General features: G+C 47.5%; 1 protein-coding gene across 1 annotated transcript in view; it reads left to right on the top strand.

Moving 5' to 3' along the window:
- The first annotated feature begins 2,201 nt into the window (after nucleotides 1-2,201).
- Nucleotides 2,202-15,615, top strand: part of raph1b (Ras association (RalGDS/AF-6) and pleckstrin homology domains 1b) — a 37,022-nt gene continuing 23,608 nt past the window's right edge. The window contains exon 1 of the mRNA XM_031559149.1: nucleotides 2,202-2,276. The gene's annotated coding sequence lies outside the window, so the exon portion shown is untranslated. The remainder of the gene's footprint in view (nucleotides 2,277-15,615) is intronic.

Raw genomic sequence — 15,615 nt, 5'->3', positions numbered from 1 at the left:
AGTGGAGCTGTAGGAAGCCTGGCTTCTGTGTGGGTATTAGAGGGTGTCATCTACAGTGGGTTTGGAACCCACATGGCCTTCCAGTTTTGACAGTGTTTTTGACACAACATTCTCGCAGAGCGAGAGCGAGCTGCTAATATCATTAGTGGTTATGTTGTTCTGGTCCAATTCCCCACTGCACTTGAGCTCATGTGCGCAAATCATCAGTGTACCGTCTGGGGCTGAGCCACGGCAGACGAGCTCAGAGTAGCTCAGAGGTGTGTCCCTGTGCTCCGTTGGTCTTCAAAGGAAATCCAGCTGGTGACAAAGAGCCTGGATGATGGATGAGCTAAAATGGCCGCCCGAGAACAGCACTGGACTTTGGCCTTGGCCTTGATTTGCAGTGTGTATGTGTGTGGGCCAATCAGAAGGTTTTAAACACAAGGCCGTTAGATCTGACCCACTGTGACAGAGCTCCCCTTACAGGTTTACAATGGAGAAGAACTACTCTGCCCTGTGTTGGACATCACTCAGCATCTGCTGATGTTCCTGTCTAGTGTGTTATGTTGAAAATGCAGGGCAGTCTGCCAATATAGTCATGCCTCCTCTGTTTGTGTGTGTGTGTGTATAAACAGATATTTATTTTTGAGAGTGCATGGCCTGAGGAACAAAATAGTCAAACCCCTTTAGGTGGCTGTGCTGACCATATTCTATCTTGTAGGTGCTACATAAGAGATGACTAGACGGGTACTCAGAGAGCGCAGACCAAATGCCCCATCCCACAATGTTACAGAGAGTGAAAAGAAATAGCGGGATCAGCCCATTGAGCCTGACCCACTCCAAACATTAATAGGGTCTTCCTTGGCCCATGCCACGCCCCTCCACACAGTTTCAAGAAAATCAGACACAGACAGACAGACAGACAGACAGACAGACAGACAGACAGACAGACAGACAGACAGACAGACAGACAGACAGACAGACAGACAGACAGACAGACAGACAGACAGACAGACAGACAGACAGACAGACAGACAGACAGACAGGTCAATTCAACTTCAAAAATATTAGAGCCATGGGGGAATTATTTATCAAGTTACAGACCCTTTCATGGGAGGGTATGTATATTGCAGTTAATTTAGGTTATAAACCAGTGTGCGCATTACAATGATGCTGACTTTTTTGTTATGTTGGACATTTTTTCCATCAGTTTGATACTGGACACACACACATGCACCCAATCTGAGCCACGCTGATGCAAGCAATTTAGTGTGTTTATAGATGCTGAATAATCAGCTCATTTTTTACTGGAAAGCTCATGAAATGCTTGTGGTTGAGCATGCTTGTGCAATGTAGCTTCAGGAATGATGAGATGTCATGTTGAACAACATCACATTGTGATCAAAACCAGATCTTTGTGATCTCTACACCCACGCAAAGACTGCTCTCCCTCCCTCCCTCCCTCCCTCCACACAGAGGAACACATGACCACTGAGTGAGGTCATAATGCCACATGTTTTCTTGTGACTTTTCTTGTGGACATACAGTGTACACAGTCACTCCTAATATGCATGTATACACACACACACACACACACACACACACACACAGAGACACACTTCAGAACTCCCTGTCTCCATCCATTCATGTAGTTGTGATTTGGTTGAGTCATTGGTCTGAATCAGAGGAATGGGAATGGCATTCTTGTGGCCATGATGAATTCGAGTGGGTAAGTTTCTGGTGTAGTGACGCGTCCAGTGACACACAGTTAGTGGCAAGCTCAGCACTTTGATGTTCTTCCAATCAGTCCAAATGCCCCCCCACCTCCGGTTTTCTAGGTTGGCTAAAAATAGCAAAGTTTTAGATGAGTCTTTTGCTTGTTTCTTGTTCTTGCTCTCGCTCTCGCTCGCTTGCACAAACACATCTGCTATCGTTTACTGTGGTGATGACCTGGCGTTCAGTGCTTTTGGGGATGACTGGTTATCTCAGGGTAGTGCCCTGCTGGACGGACAAGCGTGTGTGTGTGTGTGTGTGTGTGTGTGTGTGTGTGTGTGTGTGTGTGTGTGTGTGTGTGTGTGTGTGTGTGTGTGTGTGTGTGTGTGTGTGTGTGCCCTGCTGGACATGTGTGCCTTAGGAATGCTGGATCCCCCTGGCAGTGTGTCTGCTCAGGTTTCATGCTCATCATTATTCATTCTTTTCTCTCTCTCTCTCTCTCTCTCTCTTTCCAGACGTTTGGGTGGGAGTGAGAAAGTAGGTGTGTGAGACACTGGCTGAAAGCACACGCGCCAGAACCAAAGGTGAGTTCCCTTCTAGTCACACTCTCCTACCCATAATCCTCTGCTCTGTGGATGGGTCTGTTTTGCCCATGAATCGGGTCTCTTGTTCTATCATTAGAACAAATGATGTCTGCCTCACTAAGAACTCATCGGTGTGTGTGTGTGCGGGTGAACGTATGCATATGTTCATGGGCCTGTCTGCAATCTCATCATGTTTTTAAACAATTCAAAAAATAAGTATAAATGCAAATACAAAATATTTTCAAAGCCATAGCAACAGCTTCTGCAGCATATCTGCTCTGTTTCCCTGGTTTCCAGGCCACTAAGAGAGAGAGAGAGAGAGAGAGAGAGAGAGAGAGAGAGAGAGAGAGAGAGAGAGAGAGAGAGAGAGAGAGAGAGAGAGAGAGAGAGAGAGAGAGAGAGAGAGAGAGAGAGAGAGAGAGAGTGTGAGTGAGTGAGTGAAGGCATTGGAGAGGGGAAGAGGATGAGAGCGAGCAGCTTTAGCTTCTTCAGAGCCACTCCTAAAAACCAAGAAGGCAGGAGACTGGCATGGGGCTTGCTCTGGGAGGGTGAATCTGGGGAGAGAGGAGAGGGGTGACTTGTTCCAGATACTTTGACATGCATGGTAGTCAAGAATGCTGTCAGAAGGCTTTTGGGCTGCCATGAAGGAGAGAGAGATGGGCTAAGAGAAGGAGAGAAAGAGGGAGAGAGAAAGAGAGCTCTCAACTGTCCTTTCTTAGCCTCGCTCAGTGAGTTTTTGGAGACCTGTGCCAGCCCTAAGTGAAGTCTTGTGAACCGGCATGACCTGCTGTGACGTTAGAAAACTTGTCCTCGGAAAGGTCAGGCTGTGGGTGAGGGCGAGTGCGAGTGCTCTGGTCTCTCCAAAACTCAATCATGCAAGTGGAAATGGGCGTCGCAGAAGAGGTAACAACACTGCTTGACCTTTTAGTCCAGAGACCCAACAGCAGTCTGCCCCAGCCAGAGGAGGGGCAGTGAGTGCCAGTGAGTGCCCACTGCTCAAGGTGTGGCTCTGGACGGGTTATGTGATGACAGACCACTCACACTATATGACCAACTGAATAATCTATGACTAATATGTGACCATAATCATGTAACTCACTTCCTGTGTTTGTAATTGAGTAATTGCTCATTTACGGTTTGATTCATTTCTCATGGACTGACTAACACACAGACAGTGATGGTGTGCCACTGGTCTTGACTGTCTGACTGCCTGATAGGGTTGAAGTCATTCAAGTCTGTCACTACTCCTCACCTCTCTGCTAAGGTCAAGGGGTCATTTCCTACTTCAGGGCAGAACCAGTTCTGAGCGTGTACAAAGACTTGTGCGCGCACACACACACACACACACACACACACACACACACACACGGGCACACACACACACGGGCACACTGTTTTCTAGAGCTTGTGCTCTTTAAAAATATGACATTTCTTGTTACTGGATGAGATGAGGCCAGAAAGTGTGTTGTTTTGCTCCTGAGGCCTGTACACACACACACACACACACACACACACACACACACACACACACACACACACACAGGTTCAGCACACTTCAGAGCACACTCAAACAGACAGTAGGACAGGCATTCAACATTAGCTCAGTGAGATGAGTTAGCCATGCTCTAGTGAATCGTGAGTTCTAAGATGTAGTGGGGTGGTACTGTGTGTGCATGCGTGCGTGAGGGAGGGAGGGAGAGAGAGAGCCGGTGAGAGAGATAGAGGCCTCTACCTAGACTGGAGGCTACCACCACAGCCACTGTGTCCAGCTCCTGGGCTGACCTGGCTACCTGAGACCTAGATAGATAGATAGAGCAGGGCTGTTGCCCTGCTGTCACATACCAGAACTGTCTCCATCATACTCAGCAGTTTTCAGTGTGTGTGTCTGTGCCTGTTTTTCTCTGTGTGTGTGTGTGTGTGTGTGTGTGTGTGTGAGGGGGGGGGGTTCTTCAGCTGATGGCTCCGGGAAAAGAGACCTCATCAAACATCAAACTTCATTTACACTGTGTGTGTGTGTTTCTCTCTCTCTCTCTCTCTCTCTCTCTCTCTCTCTCTCTCTCTTTCATTCTGTGGGTGTGTCTGTCTGCCTGTCTGTCTGTGTGTCTGTATGTGTGTGTCTGTATGTGTGTGTGTGTGTGTGTGTTTGAGCACGATAGGGAGAGGAGATGAGGTCATTTTGATTGCGTGTGGAAATAAGGAAACGGATAGGAAGTGTGGAGATGAACGCACAGGGTTGGAAGCAGAGGGGAAAACAAACACACACAGTAGAGAAGGAAGGGCAGAGGGATGCAGTGGCACACTTCCTGTGTTTGGGGTCAGTGTTCCGGTCCCGCCCATTTCCATGTTTCATCCCAACGCTCCGCTCCGCCTCGCAGAGCCTCACCTGGACTGGGTAATTAAACAGAGTTCAACAGAGTCCTATTCATACTGACTCACCTCCAGGCCATTTACATGACCCACATGCTGCAAAACAAAAGCCATCAGTTCACCCGTGACAAACACAGAGCTGTGTTGGTTGTGAGGTCTGACTTCCATCAGGCGTCAGTGACTGACTTGTTCTCAGCTGAACGAAGCACCTCAGATGTGGGGGAAGTACTGAGGCACTATGTCCACTGAAGTATAAGAAGCTGAAACCCCTTAATTAGAGTCAGGAGTGGCAAGAGTTCGGCTCTGGAGGCGGCACCTGTAAGTTGATGCGGCTGATCTCGAGGAGGTTGTTAGGTGAGGGAGTGGCATGTCTGTGTGAACATCAGAGTCGCTCGTCTGAAAGTGAAACATTTGTCACTGCTGTCGTCTCGCCGAGCAGCCAGGGCGAAACTCGGCAAGTGCAGAGCGGTCTCAGACAGGAGTGGTGTTCCTGGGAGCCTGCTCTGACGGGACAGGAGCGGTGTTCCTGGGAGCCTGCTCTGATGGGACAGGAGCGGTGTTCCTGGGAGCCTGCTCTGACGGGACAGGAGCGGTGTTCCTAGGAGCCTGTGGCTCTCCGTCAGCTCTATTTAACACCAGAGCACATCAGTAATGATTCAGTGGAGGGGTGGAACAGAAAGCAATCTGTGAGCAGGAGAGGAGGAAAGCGGCGCTCTCCTTCAGGCGTCCCCTAGATGAGCTTTATCCAGGGAGCTGGAAAACAAACTCGTCATTTTCCAACGAGTGCACAAGAGCTAGAAACACACACCTTGAATCAATACACTGCATTGTGTGACGTTATACCAGGAAGTATCAGGTGTGAAAGTACATTTTGAACTGTGTGTGTGTGTGTCCTGTAAGAACCGCCCTTCTAGGCTGTATTTTGAACTGTTGTCAAAGGAGCTCTTTCAATGCAAGTTGGCGGGCACAGTATATAGGTGCTTTTCCACTGCGGGGACTTGCCGGACATTTTAGGGGAGCTGGCACAAGTTGGCGGGCACAGTATTAAGGCGGTTTTCCACTGCAAGAACCGGCCCTGTAGGCCCTGAAGCCGACTTCTTTCAGGGCCGTTCTCAGGAGTGAAATAGATCGATACATAGATAGATAGATAGATAGATAATAATAAGTACCTCTGAGGGGCCCGGAAATTGCTGGGTGGCGCTTGCAGTGATGGTTGACGCTTATTGGTTAAACTCGATGGAAGTGAAAGACGAGAAGCACCATATTTAAAACCAGCAAGAGTAGTTTTTACCAGACCTTACACAGTGAATGCAGCTAACTCACGGAGTTAGCATGTTGAGGTTACTATCACTGGCTGAACATATCAGCTAAAATATCAAAAATCAACAATGGTGCTGGCCTCTTCATCTATCAAGTAGGCGTAATTACAGCTGCCATGAAGTCATTGAATCGAATGTTAACAGCATTCTAATGTTGTTGCTGCGGCTGGAAAAATATAGCGTTAATTTGTATTGCTCGGGATTGACGTCGCTATTGAAGGGCAAAGGCTACCATCAAGTCTAGGAGGTCCGACTCCGCAAGGGAAACAGAAAGGCTGAACAGGGTTAGGGGGCTGTTCCTGTAAATGTTCCTGCAGTGGAAAAGCACCTTTTGTGTGTGTATTTTTGTGTGTGTGTGTGTGTGTGTGTGTGTGTTCAAAGAACAAGGACAAGCTATGTGACACACACACACACACACACACACACACACACACACACACATAAAAACAATCCAAGCTCTGAATATCTAGTTTGTCTACCCCAGAGATTCATTCTCTACAACAGCGTTCATCCCACTTGAGTCTGTCACTGTAATGTTACTTGATGGAGTGAGATCCTGACAGCTGTCAGGGATGACGCTGGCCTGTTGGGTTGTGTTCTGAAGCTTGTCATACTGCTACAGGAATATTCATCCATAGAAACCTAGCCTTGGCCACAGAAACACACACACACACACACACACACACACACACACACACACACACAAGCATTGCCCCAACCTCCCACTCCGTGGGACAGTAAGGGAGGAGACTCTTTAGAATGGAATGGAGTCGGGGGGAGGCTTCTCACTTAACTGCTCTGTGTAAACTCCAATGCCATTTGTGAATGAGTGATGAGTGGGTATGATGGATGAAAATGTGGAACTGGTGATTGAGGGACCGAGAGGCTAGCACAGAAGAGTGAGAGAGGACGGTAGAGCATCGTCATTCAGCCTTGTAATGTCACACGTGCACACACAAATACACCCCGCAAATATACTCATGCTTGCCCAGTCACTAGATATGTCTGCAAATACACACACACACACTCACACACACACATGTCTAGTGCGTAGAGAGCAGGCTGTGTTCACTGGAGCTTTGAGTGATTCTCGTCTCGTCTCTCCTCTCTGTTGTTCATTTATGGGCTCATAAAGACGGTTACTAGCCCAGGGTCATGTGCTCTGTGAATCATCAGTCAGTTGTGGGCTTATCTGCTAGGCGGTTGATTGTGGGTACGGGCATATGGGTGTGATATGGGTGTGTGACGTTAAAACGCATGGGGGTGGAAATGGTTTATTGCATGTGTATGCAAAATAAGGATTGCCTAATGTGTGTGTGTGTGTTTGTCTGTGTGTGTGTCTGACTGAGTGTTTCGGTCACTGAGGCTGTGGAGAGTGGGTGATTTCCCAGCAGTGGTGCAGGGCAGAGAGGATTTTCTCTCGGGGTTAAGGGCCTCCTGTGCTGAGCTGGGCTGCTATTCTTCTCCAGCAGCTCCCCTCCCTCTCTCTCTCTCCCTCTCTCTCTCTCCCTCTCTCTCCCACAGAGGTGAGCCGTGTGCTCCACTGAGCTCAGCTCAACACACCTCCCTCAAACACTCCTTCCGCTCCCCCTGCGTCACACTCTCTCTTGAACAACAGACAGAGCCAAACACGTTGAGTCAGTAGCAGCCTTGATGTGGTGACTGGCTGAATCAGTGTGTCTGGCTGGCTTGGCTAGGTGCAGTGTTTGTCTCTTGTGTAAGTATTAATTAAGATTGCCTTTATCTGTATGATAGCGTGTGTGTGTGTGGGTGAGAGAGAGAGAGTGTGTTTTGACTGCTTCATCACAGCGAGGTTGAGTGGAGCTGAGGGTGAGATGCTGTGCATGCATGCCCGCCCCACCCCCACGCCATCGCCATCGCCCGTCATTTCCGTTTCCATCCCATCCCTTCCCTTCCCTACACACACACACTACTTCTCTCTCTCTCTCATTCAGACACACACACACACACACACACACACACACACACTCTCTCTCTCTCATTCAGACGCGCACACACACACACACACACACACACACACACACACACACACACACACACTCTCCCTCTCTCTCTCTCATTCAGACACACAACACACACACACACACACACACACAGTCACAGTGCAGGGAGTGTATGGGTGGGTGGCAGCTCCAGGAATAGAGCCGCTCCACGCCCAGCTGCCAGGGAGAAGCTTGAGCTCTCAGCCCAGCTCGGCCTTTAATGACAAATGCATGATTAGGATCTGACTTTTTCTCCCACAATGACCCTCGCTTCCCCCCGCCGTCTCACAATGAGCTGCTAAATGTCACAGGGGCCCAGCGCCACCGATGGCAGACCGCCACAGACCTCTTAGCATGGAGGGACTCCTGGACCAGTAAACCTGCAGGAGAGGGGAAGGCAGGGAGCGTGAGAGACGGAGGGTTTATAGGCCTTTGTCTCTCTCCACAGATGGTCCAGGAACTTTAATAGAGAACATATGGAGGATGTCATCATGCAGAACATAAAAATCTCACTCCTCTCGCTCTCTCTTTGGCTCAGACACATGTAGGCGCATTCACACGAAGCACTCCAAGGCACGTCTGCAGTTGTTTATTTATTATATGTTTAAGATGAGTAGAACCATCCCACTCCTCATATACAGACCGTCAGTATGTTTATCGTCTGACCTACAAACATGGCAACTTGTAGTTTGTGTCTGTCAGCCCCGCCAAAACCACGACAACCAGGTCACTGCAGACTCGCTCTCCATGTGTGTGACAAGGGTCACTGAAAAACAAGAGCACACAATAAAGTGCTGTTCTGTTCTGTTCTGGTCTGGTCTGGCAGGCTAACTCTATTAGACCAGCTGCTGCAGTAGCCAGTAGTCAGGAGAATCTTGTATGATTATATAAAGTTTCAGAAACACACACACATGCAGACACTTAAGAAGCCATGACAACACAATCCTTATATTATATGTTACATCTGCTAAAGCAATATCTCTCTTCTCTTTTCTTGGGATGTTGATTTATTACAGAGATCTGAAATGCAATACATTCAGGAGGTATTCAGATCCCTTTTGCTTTTTTCACATTCTATTTTGCAGACGTATGCCAATATCGGTTAAATTCATCAGTCTATACTGAATACCCATTATGACAATGCAAAAACTGGATTTTATTCACTTTTGGAAATGTATTAAAAAGGAAAAACTTATATCACGTTGACAGGTATTCAGACCCTTTACTCAGTACTTGAAGCACCTTTCGAAGTGATTACAGCCCAGAGTATTCTTGGGTACGATGGGACCAGCTTTGAACACCTGGATTTGGGGATTTTCTGCCATTGTTCTCCGCAGATCCTCTTAAGCTTGGTCAGGCTGGGTAGGGACTGTCGGTGGACAGCCATTTTCAGGGCTCTCCCGAGATGTCTGGCTGGGTTCAAGCCAGGGCTCTGGGGAGGTTCTTGAGTGGCCAGCCGGAGTTGTCCCTAAGCCACCCCTGCGTTGTGTTGGCTGTGTGCTTAGGGTCATTGTCCTGTTGGAAGGTTCACCCTCGGTCCTCAGCCCTCAGCATTCTGACCCAGGTTTTTATAAATGATATCTCTGTACTTTGCTCCCTGCAGCTTTCCCTCAACTCTGTCCAGTCACCCAGTCCCTGCCACTGAAAAAACACCCCCACAGTATGATGCTGCCACCACCATGTCTGGAGGAAACCATCATGACGCTTAGAATTGAAGCCAAACAGTTCAGTCTTGGTTTCATCAGACCAAATCATGTTTCTCACAGTCTGAAAGTCCTTTAAAGTCCTTTTGTGCTTTTAGTGCTTTGCAAACTCCAACCAGCGGCAGTTGTTGGTCTGGAAGTTTCTCCCATCTCCACATAGGATCTCAGGAGCTCCGACAGAGTGACCATTGGTTTCTTGGTCACCTCTCTTACCAAGGCCCTACTTCCCCGATTGCTCAGTTTTGCTGGGCAGCCAGCTCTAGGAACAGTCCTGCTTGTTCCAAACTTCTTCCATTTAACATTTATGGAGGCCACTGTGCTCTTGGGAACCTTCATTGCAGCAGGATGTTTTTTTGTAGCCTTCCCCAGACCTGTGCGTTACAATCCTGTCTCTGAGCTCTGCAGGCAGTTCCTTAGACCTCATGCTATGGCTTTTGCATTGTCAGCTGTGAGATCTTATTTACACAGCTGTGTGCCTTTCCAAATCATGTCCAATCAATTGAATTGACCACAGGTGGACGCCAATCAAAGTGGAGCAACATCTCAGAGATGATCAAGAGGAATGGGAGGCACCTGAGCTCAATTTGAAGTGTCATAACAAAGGGTCTGAATACTGACTTTTTTTTTAAAGGTTAAAGTCAAGTTTTTGCTTTTTCATAATGGGGTATTGAGTGTAGATTTATGAGGGGGGAAATGAATTTAAATTATTTTAGATATAACAAAATGTGAAAAAAGTGAAGCGGTCTGAACTATTTGCAGTACATGTAGAGTGATGTGAAGCGTTTCAGCAGCTACATAGCAGATTAATATTACACATGCACACAGACATGTACATAGAGTAGTGATCTGGAAACAGTTAGAGTTGTCTTCACTGAGGGAGTGGAAGTTTTAGGAGTATTCCCTGAATGCAGGTGTGTGTGTGTGTGTGTGTGTGTGTGTACAGTATCTGTGGGTGGATGAATTATGCTTTCTGAAAGCACAGCACATTGTGTACTCAATTATCTGTTCTGCACTTATCTGCCTGTGTGTTTCATATACTACATGTGTAGCGGCTACTTAAATTAGCACAATCATGGATGTGTGCAAACGTCAAGGCTGTACATGCACACCTTTGAACACGGTCCCCACTACCTTTTAGACGATCAGTAAGTCAGTCAGTAACCAACACTTTCAGTTACTTCACATTCCCTTCTTCAGATTGTTCTTGCATAGTCTGTCGCAGAAACCGCTATGAAATGAGCTTTCGTTCATTCACCAGGTGTCAGAGTTGCATGCCCAGTCAGACAAATCTTTGCAAACCAGCAGTTTTCTTCCCTCTCTCCACCCCCCTACTCACCACTGATGTTGGTGCAGAGAGGAGCAGTTCAAAAGGAGGCCGAGGGCCCACTGTCACCCTGACCCTGTGGCTGTGCTTTTACTGCTGCAGCTACAGACAGACACACTCTCTCCCCAAGACTGTTTTTTTAGCAGCCATGTCAACAACTGTAAGGCACGCAAAGCTATCTGCTTGACTATCCAAGGACACGCAGGGCTGCTCCTCTGAAGCCACAAGTCTACCCTGGCTCCTCCAAGAGGCAGCTTTTATTTTTCTCACGGCGTCTGGGGAAAAGTCAGATGACTGGGAGAACAATAGCAAAGGATAAAACTCCTGCAGCCCTGCCTGCCTCAAACTGTGTGTTGTGTCGGAGCTCCACACCAAGGCCCAACATTAGCCTTCAGAAAGAACTGCTTTGGCATAGCTTTGCCCATGAGAAGTTTGTGTCCCTTAATATTGATCACTTCATGACATTTCAACATGAATATATAGATATCTGAGAGGCTTTCCAATGCCAGATTGAGGGCAAACCAGTGGGTTCAGAATCTCTTTTCATCATTTACAATAGTTGGGCCATAACCATGAGGAACAGTATGAGGCTGCAGTCAGTGATTTCAGCAAGAGAGATCCCAAGAGTGGAGAGGGCCTTTTATGATAACTCCTAGCTGCAATAAAATGTAGGAATTGGCGACACTAATGGGTTGCCCAACCCACACCTTAGGCTTGTTGTTTCTTATTGTCTCGTTGTGAGACAGACAGTTAAATGTGTTGTTTCTTAGTGTCTCGTTGTGGGACAGACAGTTAAATGTGTTGTCTGTTGTCAGTGGAGTACTACCTCGCTTCTCTAGACCCGTTTCAGATGTTTTGGTTATTTGGCCTCTTTCTGTGTCCCACTCTGAGAGGCTAAACAAATCGTCCCTGACAACTGGCGTGTCCCCCCAGTTCTTTGGGAGAGATGAGTGACACATCTCACCACAAGGCTTGTCTTCATTACCATGTGTACCAGTTGTTCTCTGGAATGACAAACCGTGTCCGTGCAGCACGGAGTGTTAACGTGCCGTTATGCTTGATGCATTGGCCGTTGCACACGCAAACTCAACACGGCACCATAACCTTTCATTCTTGCACTAGAGGGGCGTCTGACTCACTGCACCCTTCTCCTAAACAATAGGTGGCACTGCTGGGAAAAATACCATCTAAGCGGCTGGAAGCAGCAACAAGACGAGTTAATGTGCCAAATTAGAGCTCAGTTGACTAAAAGTTTCTGGTTAGTGTTTGTGTTTATTGCTAGTCACCAGCAAAACTAGCCTGTTGCCTAACGTTAACTCTACACATAAGTGGTTATGATGACAAAAGACACTCTCAACTGCATTATTAGTCAAAACAATTTTTATATATATATCTGGCGGGTTTCATCAGGAAAATATGTTACATGTGAGCACAGCCTAAATACAAAGTTTTGACCCACAGGTCTTCATCAGGCAAGACGTTAACGTTAGTAAACCACACAAACTAGCTTGCCAGCATCATTCAACAAATACATTAAAGAAAAGAACAAGTTCAGGAGTTTGTCATGATCTCAGCAAACTGAAAGGCCAGCCGTATTTACTTTGTGATAGACTGGTTCAGGGACACACAGACAAATGTACACGCACACACGCACCAATATCTTTGCAACTCAACACACACCCTGTATTCTTTCTCTGGTGTTACTGCTGCTATAATCTATACCCGCTATCAACTGTGTAGCCCTTAAGTGGTCGCTCTGCTATCCAAACAAATGGTTTTGTGCCAGAGAGCAGGGAATCAAACACCCGTTAGATATCACACAAGTTGGCAAAACAGGCATTCATTCAACTTAAGTAGCCGTCCATGTTGTGAACGTCCCAGCCACACCCCGTGCACCAGGTTCCAAAAATCGAGAGGAACGCGGCCAACCGAAACGGCACTAAAGCACACCAAGAGCCAGGCCAAGTGACGTCACTTTTGGCCTGCACCGCCGTGTGCAAGAACTGCAGTGGTGAGCATAAACTAGACTTGAGGGAGAGCTGGCTCTCTCTCTCTCTCTCTCTCTCTCTCTCTCTCTCTCTGTGTATGCATCAGTCATGTCTCCAGAACAGCTGAACAGGGCGACAGTGAATAACTACAGGAACAGACTCTCACAGTCTTCCTCACCTCCATCACCTCCCTTAGCGCGCAGAGGGAACAGTCATAGTCACCGACCGTTAGGTGTTTCTGTGTGTGTGTGTTAGTGTGTGCTGCTGTATGCCTGCAGAACCTGCCGCTGGAGTTTGTCTGTTTCTGTGTGTGTGTTAGAGAGAGTGTGTGTGTGTGTGTGTGTGTGTGTGTTTCTGTGTGTGTGTTAGTGTGTGCTGTATGCCTGCAGAACCTGCCGCTGAAGTTTGTCTGTTTCTGTGTGTGTGTTAGAGAGAGTGTGTGTGTGTGTGTGTGTGTGTGTGTGTTTCTGTGTGTGTGTTAGTGTGTGCTGTATGCCTGCAGAACCTGCCACTGGAGTTTGTGTGTTTCTGTGTGTGTGTTAGAGAGTGTGTGTGTGTGTGTGTGTGTGTTAGTGTGTGCTGTATCCCTGCAGAACTTGCCGCTGGAGTTTGTCGTCATGATATCAGCAGAGGGAAAGGGCAGCCGTGTTTACTTTGTGATAGACTGGTTCAGGGACACACAGACAAATGTACGCACACACACATCAATATCTTTGCAGCTCAAACACACCCTGGGTTTCCCTCCCCTCTGGTTTGACTGTTGGTCAGGCATTAATGCTGCAATAATGTATCCCCGCTATCAGCTGTGTAGTCCTGCTGTGGCCGCTCTGCTGGGGTTGCTGCAGTGGTGTCCGTGGTGAAGCAGCTGAAGCCCCCGGACACAAATGGCCCTTTGGGGAAATGAAGAATTCTGCTCATCCTGGACATTTCCTGTCTGGACAAATACACACACACACACACACACACACACACACACACACACACACACACACACACACTCAAATATATAACTGATGGCAACTACTAGGAGTCATATTCTCCTACCCAGCTTTGACCACTATTCTATTCTTTTCTATTCAATTCTATGCAGACACCCACACAAAACAAACACACACACACACACACACACACACACACACACACACACTGGCCTATCATCAACAAGAGGATGTGTGGAGTGGGGGGCTGTTGGAGAGGCTGTCAGCAGACACTAACTGCACAGCAGCTGGACGTCCATGCAATACTCTGACGTGCAGAGTGTCACATGCAGATGAATACACACCATGCATATGCACACACAGTGCGGCCTGTGTTTGTGTAACTCTAAAAGAGCAGCATGTGTGTGTGAGGTGGAATGTGTCAACTCCTTATCCTGAACAGACACTCCCAGCTGCTTTACGTGTGTGGGTGGGGGTGTCAGAAGCATGTGTTTTGGCCTCTATGCAGTAATATGTGTGTGTGTGTGTGTGTGTGTGTGTGTGTGTGCATACCCACCCTTAGTTAACACACACACACACACACACACACACACACACACACACACACACACACACACACACAATTTTGGTCCAGAGTTGGACGTAGCCCTCTGCTCTTAATCCTAATGATGGACAACAGCAACAGTTTCTAGCATAACATGCTCTCTCTCTCTCTCTCTCTCTCTCTCTCTCTCTCTCTCTCTCTCTCTCTCTCTCTCTCTGTCTTTGCCTCTGCCTTTGTCTCGCTGTCCAAACAAACGAAAGCCATTAGAACTAGGACTGTGGAAGCCATAAAGACCTACTCTACACAGACATGCATACTACTGACACACTCAAGCTGAGCAGTCATTCCAGTCTGGTTATAAGCATCGGACATGCTTCATTCTGTTTGATTACATGTCAAAGTTGCTGCAGTCGGAATTTAAGTAAGTTAAGGGGCAAAAGGTGAACATCATATGAATACACGCTGACTGGCAAGAGTCTGAACCACACACACACACACACACACACACACACACAAACACACAAACACATACATCTAAATTGGAAGTGGCTTATATAAGCCTTTAGCTTTCAAAAGAAATAAGTGCTGATGTGTGTATGTTATCTGATTTGGTGTTTTTACTCAGCCATTACTGGGGGGGCATTAAGTATATCTCAAGTTTACACTTGCACACACACACACACACACGCAAGCACGCACACACACACACACGCGCACACACACACACACACACACACACACACACACACACACACCACCAGCTGTTTTTTTGGCTTTGTATAAGTGTTCACACATGTTCACACTAGTGGCCAACAGATGGTGCTGTTTCCTTGTCATTCAGCTTTACTCAAACCCATCACTGCACCACTGTTTAGTCTAACCACCGTACTACACTCAAAGCAGAGACACTGATCCTAGATCAACACAGACAGTATTTATGCCTAGGTTGTTACGGTTGGCAATTAAACAATAACGATTTTAGAAGTAGGTACTGAGTGGGGCTTTTCCCAAGCGATCATTCAGGCCAGTGCAGCCAGTGAGAGACCATGTGGCCCAGGGTTGTTCATCAGGACAGTGCCGTCTCTCCCAGTGTTAGCCAGCCACCCTCAGCCACCACTCAAGGCCACTTTTTCACATGGTTGTGCACTGCAGA

This window comes from Clupea harengus, chromosome 21 (genome assembly GCF_900700415.2).
Source record: "Clupea harengus chromosome 21, Ch_v2.0.2, whole genome shotgun sequence".
In the NCBI taxonomy this organism is placed as follows: Eukaryota; Metazoa; Chordata; class Actinopteri; order Clupeiformes; family Clupeidae; genus Clupea; species Clupea harengus.
This window is presented reverse-complemented; position numbering and strand designations above follow the sequence as displayed.